The sequence below is a fragment of the Somniosus microcephalus genome, chromosome 4 (genome assembly GCF_052327205.1).
Source record: "Somniosus microcephalus isolate GS21.2 chromosome 4, FLI_Smic_1.0, whole genome shotgun sequence".
In the NCBI taxonomy this organism is placed as follows: Eukaryota; Metazoa; Chordata; class Chondrichthyes; order Squaliformes; family Somniosidae; genus Somniosus; species Somniosus microcephalus.
Window position 1 is genome coordinate 348,738,545 of NC_140990.1, and position 27,211 is coordinate 348,765,755.

The window sequence follows — 27,211 nt, forward strand, 5'->3', positions numbered from 1 at the left end:
CACTCACACCAAACTCACTCACAACAAACTCACTCACACCAAAGTCACTCACACCAAACTCTCACACACCAAACTCACTCACACCAAACTCACTCACACCAAACTCACTCACACCAAACTCACTCACACAAACACACTCACATGAAACACACTCACACCAAACTCACTCACACCAAACTCACTCACACCAAACTCACTCACACCAAACTCACTCACACCAAACTCACTCACACCAAACTCACTCACACAAACTCACTTACACAAACTCACACACTCCAATCTGACTCACACCAAACTCACTCACACCAAACCCAGACACACCAAACTCACTCACACCAAACTCACTCACACCAAACTCACTCACACAAACTCACTGACACCAAACTCACACACACCAAACTCACTCACACCAAACTCACTCACACCAAACTCACTCACACAAACTCAATCACACCAAACTCACTCACACCAAACTCACTCACACCAAACTCACTCACACCAAACTCACACACACCAAACTCACACACACCAAACTCACTCACACCACACTCACTCAAACCAAACTCACTCACAGCAAACTCACTCACACCAAACTCACTCACACAAACTCACTCACACCAAACTCACTCACACCAAACTCACTCACACCAAACTCACTCACACCAAATTCACACACACCAAACTCACTCACACCAAACTCACTCACACCAAACTCACTCACATCAAATTCACACACACCAAACTCACACACACCAAACTCACTCACACCAAACTCACTCACACCAAACTCACGCACACCAAACTCACACACACCAAACTCACTCACACCAAACTCACTCACACCAAACTCACTCACACCAAACTCACTCACACAAACTCACTTACACAAACTCACACACTCCAAACTCACTCACACCAAACTCAGTCACACCAAACTCAGTCACACCAAACTCAGTCACACCAAACTCACTCACACCAAACTCACTCACACAAACTCACTGACACCAAACTCAAACACACCAAACTCACTCACACCAAACTCACTCACACCAAACTCACTCACACAAATGCAACCACACCAAACTCACTCAAACCAAACTCACTCACACCAAACTCACTCACACAAAACTCACTCACACCAAACTCACTCACACCAAACTCACTCACACCAAACTCACACACACCAAACTCACACACACCAAACTCACTCACACCAAACTCACTCACACCAAACTCACTCACACCAAACCCACTCACACCATACTCACTCACACCAAACTCACTCACACCAAACTCACTCGCACCAAACTCACTCACACAAACTCACTCACACCAAACTCACTCGCACCAAACTCACTCACACCAGCTCACTCACACCAAACTCACTCACACCAAACTCACTCACACCAAATTCACACACACCAAACTCACTCACACCAAACTCACTCACACCAAACTCACTCACACCAAATTCACACACACCAAACTCACACACACCAAACTCACTCACACCAAACTCACTCACACCAAACTCACGCACACCAAACTCACACACACCAAACTCACTCACACCAAACTCACTCACACCAAACTCACTCACACCAAACTCACTCACACAAACTCACTTACACAAACTCACACACTCCAAACTCACTCACACCAAACTCAGTCACACCAAACTCAGTCACACCAAACTCAGTCACACCAAACTCACTCACACCAAACTCACTCACACAAACTCACTGACACCAAACTCAAACACACCAAACTCACTCACACCAAACTCACTCACACCAAACTCACTCACACAAATGCAACCACACCAAACTCACTCAAACCAAACTCACTCACACCAAACTCACTCACACAAAACTCACTCACACCAAACTCACTCACACCAAACTCACTCACACCAAACTCACACACACCAAACTCACACACACCAAACTCACTCACACCAAACTCACTCACACCAAACTCACTCACACCAAACCCACTCACACCATACTCACTCACACCAAACTCACTCACACCAAACTCACTCGCACCAAACTCACTCACACAAACTCACTCACACCAAACTCACTCACACCAAACTCACTCACACCAGCTCACTCACACCAAACTCAATCACACATACTCACTCACACCAAACTCACTCACACCAAACTCACTCACACCAAACTCACTCTCACCAAACTCACTCACACCAAACTCACTCACACCATACTCACTCACACCAAACTCACTCACACCAGACTCACACAAACCAAACACACTCACGCCAAACTCACTCACACCAAACTCACACACACCAAACTCACTCACACCAAACTCACTCACACCAAACTCACTCACAACAAACGCACTCACACCAAAGTCACTCACACCAAACTCTCACACACCAAACTCACTCACACCAAACTCACTCACACCAAACTCACTCACACCAAACTCACTCACACCAAACTCACTCACACAAACACACTCACATGAAACACACTCACACCAAACTCACTCATACCAAACTCACTCACACCAAACTCACTCACACCAAACTCACTCACACCAAACTCACTCACACCAAACTCAGACACACCAAACTCACTGACACCAAACTCACTCACACCAAACTCACTCACACAAACTCACTGACACCAAACTCACACACACCAAACTCACTCACACCAAACTCACTCACACCAAACTCACTCACACAAACTCAATCACACCAAACTCACTCACACCAAACTCACTCACACCAGACTCACTCACACCAAACTCACACACACCAAACTCACACACACCAAACTCACTCACACCACACTCACTCACACCAAACTCACTCACACCAAACTCACTCACACCAAACTCACTCACACCATACTCACTCACACCAAACTCACTCACACCAAACTCACTCGCAACAAACACACTCACACAAACTCACTCACACCAAACTCACTCACACCAAACTCACTCACACCAAACTCACTCACACCAGCTCACTCACACCAAACTCAATCACACATACTCACTCACACCAAACTCACTCACACCAAACTCACTCACACCAAACTCACTCACACCAAACTCACTCACACCAAACTCACTCACACCATACTCACTCACACCAAACTCACTCACACCAAACTCACACACACCAAACTCACTCACACCAAACTCACTCACACCAAACTCACACACACCAAACTCACTCACACCAAACTCACTCACACCAAACTCACTCACACCAAACTCACTCACAACAAACTCACTCACACCAAAGTCACTCACACCAAACTCTCACACACCAAACTCACTCACACCAAACTCACTCACACCAAACTCACTCACACCAAACTCACTCACACCAAACTCACTCACACCAAACTCACTCACACAAACACAGTCACACCAAACACACTCACACCAAACTAACTCACACCAAACTCACTCACACCAAACTCACTCACACCAAACTCACACACACCAAACACACTCACACCAAACCACAAACTCACTTACACAAACTCACACACTCCAATCTCACTCACACCAAACTCACTCACACCAAACTCAGACACACCAAACTCACTCACACCAAACTCACTGACATCAAACTCACTCACACAAACTCACTGACACCAAACTCACACACACCAAACTCACTCACACCAAGCTCACTCACACCAAACTCACTCACACAAACTCAATCACACCAAACTCACTCACACCAAACTCACTCACACCAAACTCACTCACACCAAACTCACTCACACCAAACTCACACACACCAAACTCACACACACCAAACTCACTCACACCACACTCACTCACACCAAACTCACTCACACCAAACTCACTCACACCAAACTCACTCACACCATACTCACTCACACCAAACACACTCACACCAAACTCACTCGCACCAAACACACTCACACAAACTCACTCACACCAAACTCACTCACACCAAACTCACTCACACCAAACTCACTCACACCAGCTCACTCACACCAAACTCATCACACATACTCACTCACACCAAACTCACTCACACCAAACTCACTCACACCAAACTCACTCACACCAAACTCACTCACACCATACTCACTCACACCAAACTCACTCACACCAAACTCACACACACCAAACACACTCACACCAAACTCACTCACACCAAACTCACACACACCAAACTCACTCACACCAAACTCACTCACACCAAACTCACTCACACCAAACTTACTCACAACAAACTCACTCACACCAAAGTCACTCACACCAAACTCTCACACACCAAACTCACTCACACCAAACTCACTCACACCAAACTCACTCACACCAAACTCACTCACAGCAAACTCACTCACACCAAACTCACTCACACAAACACACTCACACCAAACACACTCACACCAAACTGATAAATCCCCAGGCCCGGACGAGATGTATCCCAGGCTGCTGTGGGAGGCAAAGGAGGAAATTGCAGGGGCTCTGACACAAATTTTCAGAACCTCTCTGGCCACAGGGGATGTACCAGAGGACTGGAGAACAGCTAATGTAGTACCATTATACAAGAAGGGTAGCAGGGATAAACCAGGGAATTACAGGCCAGTGAGCCTAACATCTGTGGTAGGGAAATTATTGGAAAAAATTCTGAGGTACAAAATTAGTCTCCACTTGGAGAGGCAAGGATTAATCGGGGATAGTCAGCATGGCTTTGTCAAGGGTAAATCATGTCTGATAAATCTGATTGAATTTTTCTAGGGGGTGACGAGGGAGGTGGATGAGGGAAATGCTGTGGATGTGGTTTACATGGACTTCAGTAAAGCTTTTGACAAAGTCCCGCATAGGAGACTGGTCAAGAAGGTAAGAGCCCATGGGATCCAGGATGCCTTGGCCCGTTGGATACTAAACTGGCTGAGTGGCAGGAGGCAGAGGGTGATGGTCGAAGGTTGCTTTTGTGACTGGAAGCCTGTGTCCAGTGGGGTACCTCAGGGATCGGTGCTGGGTCCCTTGTTGTTTGTGATCTACATAAATGATTTGGATGAAAATGTAAAAGGTATGATCAGTAAGTTTGCAGATGACACGAAAATTGGTGGGGTGATAAATTGCAAGGAGGAAAGCCTCAGGCTACAGGACGATATAGACAGGTTGGTCAGTTGGGCGCAAAAGCGGCAAATGGAATTTAACCCTGAAAAATGCGAGGTGATGCATTTTGGATGGACAAATAAGGCAAGGGAATACACAATGAGTGGTAGGACCCTAGGAAGTACAGAGGATCAGAGGGACCTTGGTGTACATGTACATAGATCCCTGAAGGCAGCGGAGCAGGTAGATAAGGTGGTTAAAAAGGCATATGGGATACTTGCCTTCATTAGCCGAGGCATAGAATATAAGAGCAGGGAGGTTATGATGGAGCTGTACAAAACGCTGGTGAGGCCACAGCTGGAGTACTGTGTGCAGTTCTGGTCGCCTCACTATAGGAACGATGTGATTGCTTTGGAGAGGGTGCAGAGAAGATTCACCAGGATGTTACCTGGGATGGAGCGCCTCAGCTATGAAGAAAGACTAAACAGGCTGGGGTTGTTTTCCTTGGAGCAAAGAAGGCTGAGGGGGGACCTGATTGAGGTGTACAAAATGATGAGGGGCATAGATAGGGTAGACAAAGAGGAACTTTTCCCCTTAGTAGGGGGGTCAATAACAAGGGGGCATAGATTCAGGGTAAGGGGCAGGAGATTTAGAGGGGATTTGAGGAGGAACTGTTTCACCCAGAGGGTGGTTGGAATGTGGAACTCAATGCCTAAAAGGGTGGTAGAGGCAGGAACCCTCACAACATTCAAGAGGCATTTGGATGAGCACTTGAAATGCCATTGCATACAGGGCTATGGACCAAATGCTGGAAAATGGGATTAGACTGGACAGGGATGGATGGGCGGCGCAGACACGATGGGCCGAAGGGCCTCTTTCTGTGCTGTAAAACTCTATGACTTTATGACTCTATGAAAGATAAACACTCACACAGATACATACACACAGATAAACATACACACAGATAAACACACACACACAGATAAACACACACACAGATAAACACACACACAGATAAACACACACACAGAAAAAAACACATTTCGATAAACACACACACAGATAAACACACACACAGATAAAAACACACACACAGATAAACACACACACAGATACACACACACAGATAAACACACACACACAGATAAACACACACACAGATAAACACACACACAGATATACACACACAGATAAACACACACACAGATAAACACACACAGATAAACACACACAGATACACACACACACAGATACACACACACACACAGATAAACACACACACAGATAAACACACACACAGATACACACACACACAGATAAACACACACACAGATAAACACAAACACAGATAAACACACACAGATAAACACACACACAGATAAACACACACACAGATAAACACACACACAGATAAACACTCGCACAGATACACACACACACAGATACACACACACACAGATAAACACACACAGATAAACATAGAAACATAGAGATAGGAACAGGAGTAGGCCATTCGGCCCTTCGAGCCTGCTCCACCATTCAATGAGATCATGGCTGATCTTTGTCTGAGATCTTAGCTGATCTTACCAGTTCAGTACCCCGTCCCCGCCTTTTCTCCGTAACCCTTAATCCCCTTAGCCTTCAGAAATATATCCAATTCTCTCTTGAAAATATTTATTGAATTAGCCTTCACAGCCCTCTGTGGCAGGGAATTCCACAGGCTCACCACTCTTTGAGTGAAGAAATTCTTCCTCATCTCTGTTTTAAATGATTTGCCCGCTATTTTTAGACTGTGGCCCCTGGTTCTGTGCTCCCCTGCCATTGGAAACATTCTCTCTGAATTCAGCCTGTCCAGGCCTGCCATAATTTTATATGTTTCGATGAGATCCCCTCTCAATCTTCTAAACTCCAGTGAGTACAAGCCCAAACTATTCAATCTCTCCTCGTAGGTCATTCCCGCCATTCCAGGTATCAGCCTGGTGAATCGCCGCTGCACTCTTTCCATGGCAAGAACATCCTTCCGCAGATGGGGCGACCAAAACTGTACACAATACTCCAGATGCGGTCTCACCAGCACCTTGTACAGCTGTAGTAAGGTATCCCTATTCCTATACTCGAACCCCCTTGATATGAAGGCCAACATACCATTTGCCTTCTTAATCGCCTGTTGCACCTGCATGCTCTCCTTCAGTGACTGGTGCACAAGAACACCCAGGTCCCTCTGCACTTCCCCATCTCCCAATCTATTGCCATTTAGATAATAATCTACCCTCCTGTTTTTACCCCCAAAGTGGATAACCTCGCATTTATCCACATTATAGTGCATCTGCCACGTATCCGCCCATTCCCCCAACCTGTCCAAATCGCACTGTAGCCTCCTGACATCCTCATCAGAGCCCACCCCTCCTCCTAGTTTAGTGTCGTCAGCGAATTTGGAAATATTGCATCCAATTCCCTGATCCAGATCATTTATATATATTGTGAACAGCTGGGGTCCCAGGACAGATCCTTGCGGCACCCCGCTGGTCACTGCCTGCCACTCCGAAAACGAGCCGTTTATTCCAACTCTCTGTTTTCTATCCGCCAGCCAGTTCTCTATCCACGTTAATACTTTGCCCCCAATCCCATGAGCCTTAATTTTGCATGATAATCTTTTGTGTGGAACCTTATCGAAGGCTTTCTGGAAGTCAAGGTACACCACATCCACTGGCTCTCCCCCATCTATTTTACCAGTTACTTCCTCAAAAAATTCCAGCAGATTAGTCAAACACGATTTACCCTTTGTAAATCCATGTTGACTCTATCCGATCCTTTCCCCATTTGTCAAGTGCTCCGCTATTTTATCCTTAATAATGGACTCTAGCATTTTGCCCACAACCGATGTAAGGCTTACTGGTCTATAATTCCCTGCTTTCTCTCTACCCCCCTTTTTAAATATTGGGGTAACATTAGCTACCCTCCAATCCACGGGTACTGTTCCCGAGTCAATGGAGTTCCGGAAGATGATCCTTAGAGCATCTGCTATCTCCAGGGCCACCTCCTTAAGTACCCTAGGATGTAGTTTATCAGGCCCCGGGGATTTGTCGGCCTTCAGTCCCCTCAACTTACCCAACACCATATCCCTAGAGATACTAATTTCTGTCAGCTCCTCCCTCTCATTAGTCCCTATGTTTGCCGATATTCCTGGGAGGTTATTTGTGTCCTCCTTTGTGAATACAGAACCAAAGTATGAGTTTAATTGGTCTGCCATTTCCTTATTCTCCATTATATATTCTCCCAAATCGGACTGCAAGGGACCGACTTGGGATTTTACCAGTCTTTTCCTCCTGATATACCGATAAAAGCTTTTGCAGTCTGTCTTTATGTTTGCTGCAAGTTTACTTTCGTATTCTATTTTCCCCTTCCTGATTAATCCCTTTGTCCTCTTTTGCTGTATCCTGTACTGCCCCCAATCTTCCGGTCTGGTGCATTTTTTTTCCAGTTGATATGCCCTTTTTTTTGATTTTATGCTGTCCCTAATTTCCCTCATTATCCACGGTTGAGCCACCTTTTTAGGTTTATTTTTATGCCACACACACACAGATAAACACACACACAGATAAACACACACACACAGATAAACACACAGAGATAAACATACACACAGATTAACACACACACAGATAAACACACACAGATACACACACACAGATAAACACACACACACAGATAAACACACACACAGATAAACACACACACAGATAAATACAAACACAGATAAACACACATACAGATAAACACACACACAGATAAACACACACACGGATAAAAACACACACACAGATAAACACACACACAGATACACACACACAGATAAACACACACACACAGATAAACACACACACTGATAAACACACACACAGATATACACACACAGATGAACACACACAGAGATAAACACACACAGATAAACACACACACAGATAGACACACACAGATAAACACACACACAGATAAACACACACAGATAAACACACACAGATAAACACACACACAGATAAACACACACACAGATACAGACACACACAGATAAACACACACACAGATAAACACACACAGATAAACAAACACACAGATAAACACACACACAGATAAACACACACAGATAAACACACACAGATACACACACACACACAGATACACACACACACACAGATAAACACACACACAGATAAACACACACACAGATACACACACACACAGATAAACACACACACAGATAAACACAAACACAGATAAACACACACAGATAAACACACACACAGATAAACACACACACAGAAAAACACACACACAGATAAACACTCACACAGATACACACAAACACAGATACACACACACACAGATAAACACTCACACAGATAAACACACACACAGATAAATGCACACACACAGATAAAGACGCACACAGATAGATACAGACACAGATAAACACACACACAGATAAACACACAGAGATAAACAGACACACAGATAAACACACACACAGATAAACACACACAGATACACACACACAGATAAACACACACACACAGATAAACACACACACAGATAAACACACACGCAGATAAATACACACACAGATAAACACACATACAGATAAACACACACACAGATAAACACACACACAGCTAAAAACACACACACAGATAAACACACACACAGATACACACACACAGATAAACACACACACACAGATAAACACAAACACAGATAAACACACACACAGATATACACACACAGATGAACACACACAGAGATAAACACACACAGATAAACACACACACAGATACACAAACACAGATAAACACACACACAGATAAACACACACAGATAAACACACACAGATACACACACACAGATACACACACACACAGATAAACACACACACAGATAAACACACACACAGATACACACACACACAGATAAACACATACACACAGCTGAACACACACACAGATGCACACACACACAGATAAACACACACACAGATAAACACACACAGATAAACCCACACACAGATAAACACACACACAGATAAACACACACACAGATAAACACTCACATAGATACACACACACACAGATACACACACACACAGATAAACAGACACAGATAAACACACACACAGATAAACACACACACAGATAAACACACACACAGATAAACACACACACAAATAGATACAGACACAGATAAACACACACACAGACAAACACACACAGATAAACACACACACAGATAAACACACACACACAGATAAACACACACACAGATAAATACACACACAGATAAACACACATTCAGATAAACAGACACACAGATAAACACACACACAGATAAAAACACACACACAGATAAACACACACACAGATGCACACACACACAGATAAACACACACACACAGATAAACACACACACAGATAAACACACACTCAGATACACACACACAGGTGAACACACACAGAGATAAACACACACAGATAAACACACACACAGATACACACACACACAGATACACACACACACAGATAAACACACACACAGATAAACACACACACAGATAAACACACACAAAGATAAACACTCACACAGATACACACACACAGATACACACACACACAGATAAACACACATAGATACACACACACACAGATAAACACACACACAGATAAACACACACACAGATACACACACACACAGATAAACACACACACAGATAAACACAAACAGATAAACACACACACAGATAAACACACACAGATAAACACACACACAGATAAACACTCACACAGATACATACACTCACAGATACACGCACACACAGATAAACACACACAGATACACACACACACACAGATAAACACACACACAGATAAACACACACACAGATAAACACACACACAGATACACACACACACAGATAAACACACACACAGATAAACACACACACAGATACACACACACACAGATAAACACACACACAGATAAACACACACAGATGAACACACACACAGATAAACACCCACACAGATAAACACACACACAGTTAAACACACACACACAGATAAACACACATACAGATAAACACACACACAGATAAACACACAAACAGATAAACACGCACACACAGATAAACACACACACAGATAGACACACACACAGATAAAAACACACACACAGATAAACACACACACTGATACACACACACAGATAAACACACAAGCACACAGATAAACACACACACAGTTAAACACACACACAGATACACACACACAGATAAACACACACACAGATAAACACACACAAATAAAATCACACAGAGATAAACACACACACAGATAAACACACACATACAGATAAACACACACACAGATAAACACACACACAGTTAAACACACACAGATAAACACACACGCAGATAAACACACACACAGATAGACACACACAGATAAACACACAAACAGATTAATTCACACACACAGATAAACACACACACAGATAAACACACACACAGATACACACACACACAGATACACACACACAGACAAACACACACACTGATACACACACACAGATAAACACACACACAGATAAATTCACACACACAGATAAACACACACACAGATAAACACACACACAGATACACACACACACAGATAAACACACACACACAGATTAACACACACACAGATAAACACGCACACAGATACACACACACAGATAAACACACACACAGATAAACACACACAGATAAACACACACACAGATACACATACACAGATACACACACACACAGATAAACACACACACAGATAAACACACACACAGATAAACACACACACAGATTAACACACACAAAGGTAAACACTCACACAGATACACACACAGATAAACACACACACAGAGATAAACACACACACAGATAAACAAACACACAGATAAACACACACACAGAAAAAAACACATATAGATAAACACACACACAGATAAACACACACACAGATAAAAACACACACACAGATAAACACACACACAGATACACACACACACACAGATAAACACACACACAGATAAATACACACACAGATACACACACAGAGATAAACACACACACAGATAAACACACACAGATAAACACACACAGATACACACACACACAGATACACACACACACACACAGATAAACACACACACAGATAAACACACACACAGATACACACACACACAGATAAATACACACACAGATAAACACAAACACAGATAAACACACACAGATAAACACACACACAGATAAACACACACACAGATAAACACACACACAGATAAACACTCGCACAGATACACACACACACAGATACACACACACACAGGTAAACACACACAGATAAACACACACACAGATAAACACACACACAGATAAACACACACAGATACACACACACACACAGATAAACACACACACAGATAAACACACACACAGATAAATACACACACAGATAAACACACATACAGATAAACACACACACAGATAAACACACACACAGATAAAAACACACACACAGATAAACACACACACAGATACACACACACAGATAAACACACACACACAGATAAACACACACACAGATAAACACACACACAGATATACACACACAGATGAACACACACAGAGATAAACACACACAGATAAACACACACACAGATAAACACACACACAGATACACACACACAGATAAACACACACACACAGATAAACACACACACTGATAAACACACACACAGATATACACACACAGATGAACACACACAGAGATAAACACACACAGATAAACACACACACAGATAGACACACACAGATAAACACACACACAGATAAACACACACAGATAAACACACACAGATACACACACACACTGATACACACACACACAGATAAACACACACACAGATACACACACACACAGATAAACACACACACAGATAAACACACACACAGATACAGACACACACAGATAAACACACACACAGATAAACACACACAGATAAACAAACACACAGATAAACACACACACAGATAAACACACACAGATAAACACACACAGATACACACACACACACAGATACACACACACACACAGATAAACACACACACAGATAAACACACACACAGATACACACACACACAGATAAACACACACACAGATAAACACAAACACAGATAAACACACACAGATAAACACACACACAGATAAACACACATACAGATAAACACACACACAGATAAACACTCACACAGATACACACAAACACAGATACACACACACACAGATAAACACTCACACAGATAAACACACACACAGATAAATGCACACACACAGATAAAGACGCACACAGATAGATACAGACACAGATAAACACACACACAGATAAACACACAGAGATAAACAGACACACAGATAAACACACACACAGATAAACACACACAGATACACACACACAGATAAACACACACACACAGATAAACACACACACAGATAAACACACACGCAGATAAATACACACACAGATAAACACACATACAGATAAACACACACACAGATAAACACACACTCAGCTAAAAACACACACACAGATAAACACACACACAGATACACACACACAGATAAACACACACACACAGATAAACACACACACAGATAAACACACACACAGATATACACACACAGATGAACACACACAGAGATAAACACACACAGATAAACACACACACAGATACACAAACACAGATAAACACACACACAGATAAACACACACAGATAAACACACACAGATACACACACACAGATACACACACACACAGATAAACACACACACAGATAAACACACACACAGATACACACACACACAGATAAACACATACACACAGCTGAACACACACACAGATGCACACACACACAGATAAAAACACACACAGATAAACACACACAGATAAACCCACACACAGATAAACACACACACAGATAAACACACACACAGATAAACACTCACATAGATACACACACACACAGATACACACACACACAGATAAACAGACACAGATAAACACACACACAGATAAACACACACACAGATAAACACACACACAGATAAACACACACACAAATAGATACAGACACAGATAAACACACACACAGACAAACACACACAGATAAACACACACACAGATAAACACACACACAGATAAATACACACACAGATAAACACACATTCAGATAAACAGACACACAGATAAACACACACACAGATAAAAACACACACACAGATAAACACACACACAGATGCACACACACACAGATAAACACACACACACAGATAAACACACACACAGATAAACACACACTCAGATACACACACACAGGTGAACACACACAGAGATAAACACACACAGATAAACACACACACAGATACACACACACACAGATAAACACACACACAGATAAACACACACACAGATACACACACACACAGATAAACACACACACAGATAAACACAAACAGATAGACACACACACAGATAAACACACACAGATAAACACACACACAGATAAACACTCACACAGATACATACACTCACAGATACACGCACACACAGATAAACACACACAGATACACACACACACACAGATAAACACACACACAGATAAACACACACACAGATAAACACACACACAGATACACACACACACAGATAAACACACACACAGATACACACACACACAGATAAACACACACACAGATAAACACACACAGATGAACACACACACAGATAAACACCCACACAGATAAACACACACACAGTTAAACACACACACACAGATAAACACACATACAGATAAACACACACACAGATAAACACACAAACAGATAAACACGCACACACAGATAAACACACACACAGATAGACACACACACAGATAAAAACACACACACAGATAAACACACACACTGATACACACACACAGATAAACACACAAGCACACAGATAAACACACACACAGTTAAACACACACACAGATACACACACACAGATAAACACACACACAGATAAACACACACAAATAAAATCACACAGAGATAAACACACACACAGATAAACACACACATACAGATAAACACACACACAGATAAACACACACACAGTTAAACACACACAGATAAACACACACGCAGATAAACACACACACAGATAGACACACACAGATAAACACACAAACAGATTAATTCACACACACAGATAAACACACACACAGATAAACACACACACAGTTACACACACACACAGATACACACACACAGACAAACAGACACACTGATACACACACACAGATAAACACACACACAGATAAATTCACACACACAGATAAACACACACACAGATAAACACACACACAGATACACACACACACAGATAAACACACACACACAGATTAACACACACACAGATAAACACGCACACAGATACACACACACAGATAAACACACACACAGATAAACACACACAGATAAACACACACACAGATACACATACACAGATACACACACACACAGATAAACAAACACACAGATAAACACACACACAGATAAACACACACACAGATTAACACACACAAAGGTAAACACTCACACAGATACACACACAGATAAACACACACACAGAGATAAACACACACACAGATAAACAAACACACAGATAAACACACACACAGAAAAAAACACATATAGATAAACACACACACAGATAAACACACACACAGATAAAAACACACACACAGATAAACACACACACAGATACACACACACAGATAAACATACACACACAGATAAACACACACACAGATAAATACACACACAGATACACACACAGAGATAAACACACACACAGATAAACACACACAGATAAACACACACAGATACACACACACACAGATACACACACACACACACAGATAAACACACACACAGATAAACACACACACAGATACACACACACACAGATAAATACACACACAGATAAACACAAACACAGATAAACACACACAGATAAACACACACACAGATAAACACACACACAGATAAACACACACACAGATAAACACTCGCACAGATACACACACACACAGATACACACACACACAGGTAAACACACACAGCTAAACACACACACAGATAAACACACACACAGATAAACACACACAGATACACACACACAGATAAACACACACACACAGATAAACACACACACAGATAAACACACACACAGATAAATACACACACAGATAAACACACATACAGATAAACACACACACAGATAAACACACACACAGATAAAAACACACACACAGGTAAACACACACACAGATACACACACACAGATAAACACACACACACAGATAAACACACACACAGATAAACACACACACAGATATACACACACAGATGAACACACACAGAGATAAACACACACAGATAAACACACACACAGATAAACACACACAGATAAACACACACACAGATAAACACACACAGATAAACACACACAGATACACACACACACTGATACACACACACACAGATAAACACACACACAGATAAACACACACACAGATACACACACACACAGATAAACACACACACAGATGAACACACACACAGATACACACACACACAGATAAACACACACAAAGATGAACACACACAGATAAACCCACACACAGATAAACACAGACACAGATAAACACACACACAGATAAACACTCACACAGATACACACACACGCAGATACACACACACACAGATAAATAGACACAGATAAACACACACACAGATAAACACACACACAGATAAACACACACACAGATAAACACACACACAATTAGATACAGACACAGATAAACACACACACAGATAAACACACACAGATAAACACACACACAGATAAACACACACAAACAGATAAACACACACACAGATAAATACACACACAGATAAACACACATACAGATAAACACACACACAGATTAACACACACACAGATAAAAACACACACACAGATAAACACACACACAGATACACACACACACAGATAAACACACACACACAGATAAACACACACACAGATAAACACACACTCAGATACACACACACAGATGAACACACACAGAGATAAACACACACAGATAAACACACACACAGATACACACACACACAGATACACACACACACAGATAAACACACACACAGATAAACACACACACAGATAAACACACACAAAGATAAACACTCACATAGATACACACACACAGATACACACACACACAGATAAACACACACACAGATAAACACATATAGATAAACACACACACAGATAAACACACACACAGATAAACACACACAAAGATAAACACTCACACAGATACACACACACAGATACACACACACACAGATAAACACTCACACAGATACACACACACAGATACACACACACACAGATAAACACACATAGATACACACATACACAGATAAACACACACACAGATAAACACACACACAGATACACACACACACAGATAAACACACACACAGATAAACACAAACAGATAAACACACACACAGATAAACACACACAGATAAACACACACACAGATAAACACACACAGATACACGCACACACAGATAAACACACACAGATGAACACACACACAGATAAACACAGACACAGATAAACACACACACAGTTAAACACACACACACAGATAAACACACACACAGATAAACACAAACACAGATAAACAAACACACGGATAAACACACAAACAGATAAACACACACACAGATAGACACACACACAGATAAAAACACACACACAGATAAACACACACACAGATACACACACACAGATAAACACACACGCACACAGATAAACACACACACAGTTAAACACACACACAGATACACACACATAGATACACACACACACAGATAAACACACACACAGATAAACGCTCACACAGATACATACACTCACAGATACACGCACACACAGATAAACACACACAGATACACACACACACAGATAAACACACACACAGATAAACACACACAGATGAACACACACACAGATAAACACAGACACAGATAAACACACACACAGATAAACACAAACACAGATAAACAAACACACGGATAAACACACAAACAGATAAACACGCACACACAGATAAACACACACACAGATAGACACACACACAGATAAAAACACACACACAGATAAACACACACACAGATACACACACACAGATAAACACACACGCACACAGATAAAAACACACACAGTTAAACACACACACAGATACACACACACAGATAAACACACACACAGATAAACACACACAAATAAAATCAAACAGAGATAAACACACACACAGATAAACACACACATACAGATAAACACACACACAGATAAACACACACACAGTTAAACACACACAGATAAACACACACACAGATAAACACACACATAGATAGACACACACAGATAAACACACAAGAAGATAAATTCACACACACAGATAAACACACACACAGATAAACACACACACAGATACGCACACACACAGATACACACACACAGACAAACACACACACTGATACACACACACAGATAAACACAAACAGAGATAAATTCACACACACAGATAAACACACACAGATACACACACACAGATAAACACACACACAGATAAACACACACACAGATAAACACACACACAGATAAACACACGCAGAGATACACACACACACAGATACACACACACACAGGTAAACACACACAGATAAACACACACACAGATAAACACACACACAGATACACACACACAGATAAACACACACACACAGATAAACACACACACAGATAAACACACACACAGATAAATACACACACAGATAAACACACATACAGATAAACACACACACAGATAAACACACACACAGATAAAAACACACACACAGATAAACACACACACAGATACACACACACAGAAAAACACACACACACAGATAAACACACACACAGATAAACACACACACAGATATACACACACAGATGAACAGACACAGAGATAAACACACACAGATAAACACACACACAGATACACACACACAGATAAACACACACACAGATAAACACACAGATAAACACACACAGATACACACACACACTGACACACACACACACAGATAAACACACACACAGATAAACACACACACAGATACACACACAGATAAACACACACACAGATGAACACCCACACAGATACACACACACACAGATAAACACGCACACAGATAAACACACACAGATAAACCCACACACAGATAAACACACACACAGATAAACACACACACAGATAAACACTCACACAGATACACACACACACAGATACACACACACACAGAAAAACACACATAGAGATAAACATACACACAGATAAACACACACACAGATAAAGACACACACAGATAGACACACACAGATAAACACACACACAGATAAATTCACACACACAGATAAACACACACAAAGATAAACACACACACAGATACACACACACACAGTTACACACACACAGATAAACACACACACAGATAAAATCACACACACAGATAAACATACACACAGATAAACATACACACAGATACACACACACACAGATTAACACACACGCAGATAAACACACACACAGATACACACACACACAGATAAACACATGCACAGATAAACACAAACAGATAAACACACACACAGATAAACACACACAGATAAACACACACACAGATAAACTCTCACACAGATACATACACTCACAGATACACACATACACAGATAAACACACACAGATACACACACACAGGTAAACACACACACAGATAAACACACACACAGATACACACACACACAGATAAACACACACACAGATAAAAACACACAGATGAACACACAGACAGATAAACACACACACAGATAAACACACACACACAGATAAACACACACTCAGATAAACACACACACAGATAAACAAACACACAGATAAACACACATACAGATAAACACACACACAGATAGAAACACACAGATAAAAACATACACACAGATAAACACACACAGATAAACACACACAGATAAACACACACACACACAGATAAACACACACACAGTTAAACACACACACAGATACACACACACAGATAAACACACACACAGAAAAACACACACAGATAAACACACACACAGATAAACACACACACAGATACACACATGCAGATAAACACACACACACAGATAAACACACATACGGATAAACACACACACAGATAAACACACACACAGATAAAAAAACACACACAGATAAACACACACACGCAGATAAACACACACACAGATAAACACACACACAGATAAACAAACACACAGATAAGCACACATACAGATAGACACACACACAGATAAGCACACAAACAGATAAACACGCACACACAGATAAACACACACACAGATAGACACACACACAGATAAAAACACACACACAGATAAACACACACACACAGATAAACACACACGCACACAGATAAACACACACACAGTTAAACACACACACAGATACACACACACAGATAAACACACACACAGATAAACACACACAAATAAAATCACACAGAGATAAACACACACACAGATAAACACACACACAGATAAACACACACACAGTTAAACACACACAGATAAACACACACGCAGATAAACACACACACAGATAGACACACACAGATAAACACACAAAAAGATAAATTCACACACACAGATAAACACACACACAGATAAACACACACACAGATAAACACACACACAGATAAACACACACACAGATAAACAAACACACAGATAAACACACATGCAGATAAACACACACACAGATAAACACACAAACAGATAAACACGCACACACAGATAAACACACACACTGATACACACACACAGATAAACACACACACAGATAAACACACACACAGATAAACACACACACACAGATAAACACACACACAGATAAACACACACACAGATAAACAAACACACAGATAAACACACATGCAGATAAACACACACACAGATAAACACACAAACAGATAAACACGCACACACAGATAAACACACACACAGATAGACACACACAGATAAAAACACACACACAAATAAACACTCACACAGAAACACACACACAGATAAACACACACACACACATATAAACACACACACAGATATACACACATACAGAGAAACACACACAAAGTTAAACACACAAACAAATAAACACACACACACAGATAAACACACACACAGATAGACACACACACAGATAAAAAGACACACACAGATAAACACACACACAGATACACACACAGACAGATAAACACACACACACAGATAAACACATACACACATTAACACACACACAGATACACACACACACAGATAAACACACACATACAGATAAACACACATTCAGATAAACACACACAGATAAACACACAAACAGATAAACACACACACAGATAAACACACACACAGATAAATTCATACACAGATAAACACACATACAGATAAACACACACACCGATAAACACACACACAGATAAAAACACACACACAGATAAACACACACACAGATACACACACACACAGATAAACACACACACACAGATAAACACACACACAGATAAACACACACTCAGATACACACACACAGATGAACACACACAGAGATAAACACACACAGGTAAACACACGCACAGATACACACACACACAGATACACACACACACAGATAAACACACGCACAGATAAACACACACACAGATAAACACACACACAGATAAACACACACACAGATAAACAAACACACAGATAAACACACATGCAGATAAACACACACACAGATAAACACACAAACAGATAAACACGCACACACAGATAAACACACACACTGATACACACACACAGATAAACACACACACAGATAAACACACACACAGATAAACACACACACACAGATAAACACACACACAGATAAACACACACACAGATAAACAAACACACAGATAAACACACATGCAGATAAACACACACACAGATAAACACACAAACAGATAAACACGCACACACAGATAAACACACACACAGATAGACACACACAGATAAAAACACACACACAAATAAACACTCACACAGAAACACACACACAGATAAACACACACACACACAGATAAACACACACACAGTTAAACACACACACAGATAAACACACACAGATAAACACACACACAGAGAAACACACACAGATAAACAGACACACAGATAAACACACACACAGATAAACACACACACAGATACACACACACAGATAAACACACACACACAGATAAACACACATACGGATAAACACACACACAGATAAACACACACACAGATAAGAACACACACACAGATAAACACACACACACAGATAAACACACACACAGATAGATACAGACACAGATAAACACACACACAGATAAACACACACAGATAAACACACACACAGATAAACACACACACAGATAAACACACACACAGATACACACACACAGAAAAACACACACACACAGATAAACACACATAGAGATAAACACACACACAGATAAACACACACACAGATAAAGACACACACAGATAGACACACACAGATAAACACACACACAGATAAATTCACACACACAGATAAACACACACAAAGATAAACACACACACAGATACACACACACACAGTTACACACACACAGATAAACACACACACAGATACACACACACAGATAAACACACACACAGATAAAATCACACACACAGATAAACATACACACAGATAAACACACACACAGATACACACACACACAGATAAACACACACGCAGATAAACACACACACAGATACACACACACACAGATAAACACATGCACAGATAAACACAAACAGATAAACACACACACAGATAAACACACACAGATAAACACACACACAGATAAACACTCACACAGATACATACACTCACAGATACACACATACACAGATAAACACACACAGATACACACACACAGGTAAACACACACACAGATAAACACACACACAGATACACACACACACAGATAAACACACACACAGATAAAAACACACAGATGAACACACAGACAGATAAACACACACACAGATAAACACACACACACAGATAAACACACACTCAGATAAACACACACACAGATAAACAAACACACAGATAAACACACATACAGATAAACACACACACAGATAGAAACACACAGATTAAAACATACACACAGATAAACACACACAGATAAACACACACAGATAAACACACACACACACAGATAAACACACACACAGTTAAACACACACACAGATACACACACACAGATAAACACACACACAGAAAAACACACACAGATAAACACACACACAGATAAACACACACACAGATACACACACGCAGATAAACACACACACACAGATAAACACACATACGGATAAACACACACACAGATAAACACACACACAGATAAAAAAAACACACACAGATAAACACACACACACAGATAAACACACACACAGATAGATACAGACACAGATAAACACACACACAGATAAACACACACAGATAAACACACACACAGATAAACACACACACAGATAAACACACACACAGATACACACACACAGATAAACACACACACAGATAAACACACACAGATAAACACACACACAGATAAACACACACAAAGATAAACATGCACACACACAAACACACACACAGATAAACACACGCACAGATAAACACACACACAGATAAACACACACACAGATATACACACATACAGAGAAACACACACAAAGTTAAACACACAAACAAATAAACACACACACACAGATAAACACACACACAGATAGACACACACACAGATAAAAAGACACACACAGATAAACACACACACAGATACACACACAGACAGATAAACACACACACAGATAAACACATACACACATTAACACACACACAGATACACACACACACAGATAAACACACACATACAGATAAACACACATTCAGATAAACACACACAGATAAACACACAAACAGATAAACACACACACAGATAAACACACACACAGATAAATACATACAGAGATAAACACACATACAGATAAACACACACACCGATAAACACACACACAGATAAAAACACACACACAGATAAACACACACACAGATACACACACACACAGATAAACACACACACACAGATAAACACACACACAGATAAACACACACTCAGATACACACACACAGATGAACACACACAGAGATAAACACACACAGGTAAACACACACACAGATACACACACACACAGATACACACACACACAGATAAACACGCACACAGATAAACAAACACAGATAAAAACACACACACAGATAAACACACACACACAGATAAACACACACACAGATAGATACAGACACAGATAAACACACACACAGATAAACACACACAGATAAACACACACACAGATAAACACACACACAGATATACACACACAGATGAACACACACAGAGATAAACACACACAGATAAACACACACACAGATACACACACACAGATAAACACACACACAGATAAACACACACAGATAAACACACACAGATACACACACACACTGATACACACACACACAGATAAACACACACACAGATAAACACACACACAGATACACACACACACAGATAAACACACACACAGATGAACACACACACAGATACACACACACACAGATAAACACACACAAAGATGAACACACACAGATAAACCCACACACAGATAAACACACACACAGATAAACACACACACAGATAAACACTCACACAGATACACACACACACAGATACACACACACACAGATAAACAGACACAGATAAACACACACACAGATAAACACACACATAGATAAACACACACACAGATAAACACACACACAATTAGATACAGACACAGATAAACACACACACAGATAAACACACACACAGATAAACACACACACAGATACACACACACAGATAAACACACACACAGATAAACACACACAGATAAACACACACACAGATAAACACACACAAAGATAAACACGCACACACACAAACACACACACAGATAAACACACGCACAGATAAACACACACACAGATAAACACACACACAGATATACACACATACAGAGAAACACACACAAAGTTAAACACACAAACAAATAAACACACACACACAGATAAACACACACACAGATAGACACACACACAGATAAAAAGACACACACAGATAAACACACACACAGATACACACACAGACAGATAAACACACACACACAGATAACCACATACACACATTAACACACACACAGATACACACACACACAGATAAACACACACACACAGATAAACACACACACAGATAAACACACACAAACAGATAAACACACACACAGATAAATACACACACAGATAAACACACATACAGATAAACACACACACAGATTAACACACACACAGATAAAAACACACACACAGATAAACACACAAACAGATACACACACACACAGATAAACACACACACACAGATAAACACACACACAGATAAACACACACTCAGATACACACACACAGATGAACACACACAGAGATAAACACACACAGATAAACACACACACAGATACACACACACACAGATACACACACACACAGATAAACACACACACAGATAAACACACACACAGATAAACACACACAAAGATAAACACTCACACAGATACACACACACAGATACACAAACACACAGATAAACACACATAGATACACACACACAGATAAACACACACACAGATAAACACACACACAGATACACACACACACAGATAAACACACACACAGATAAACACAAACAGATAAACACACACACAGATAAACACACACAGATAAACACACACACAGATAAACACACACAGATGAACACACACACAGATAAACACAGACACAGATAAACACACACACAGTTAAACACACACACACAGATAAACACACACACAGATAAACACACACACAGATAAACAAACACACGGATAAACACACAAAAAGATAAACACGCACACACAGATAAACACACACACAGATAGACACACACACAGATAAAAACACACACACAGATAAACACACACACAGATACAGACACACAGATAAACACACACGCACACAGATAAACACACACACAGTTAAACACACACACAGATACACACACACAGATAAACACACACACAGATAAACACACACAAATAAAATCACACAGAGATAAACACACACACAGATAAACACACACATACAGATAAACACACACACAGATAAACACACACACAGTTAAACACACACAGATAAACACACACGCAGATAAACACACACACAGATAGACACACACAGATAAACACACAAGAAGATAAATTCACACACACAGATAAACACACACACAGATAAACACACACACAGATACACACACACACATATACACACACACAGACAAACACACACACTGATACACACACACAGATAAACACAAACAGAGATAAATTCACACACACAGATAAACACACACAGATACACACACACAGATAAACACACACACAGATAAACACACACACAGATAAACACACACACAGATAAACACGCGCAGAGATACACACACACACAGATACACACACACACAGGTAAATACACACAGATAAACACACACACAGATAAACACACACACAGATACACACACACAGATACACACACACAGATAAACACACACACACAGATAAACACACACA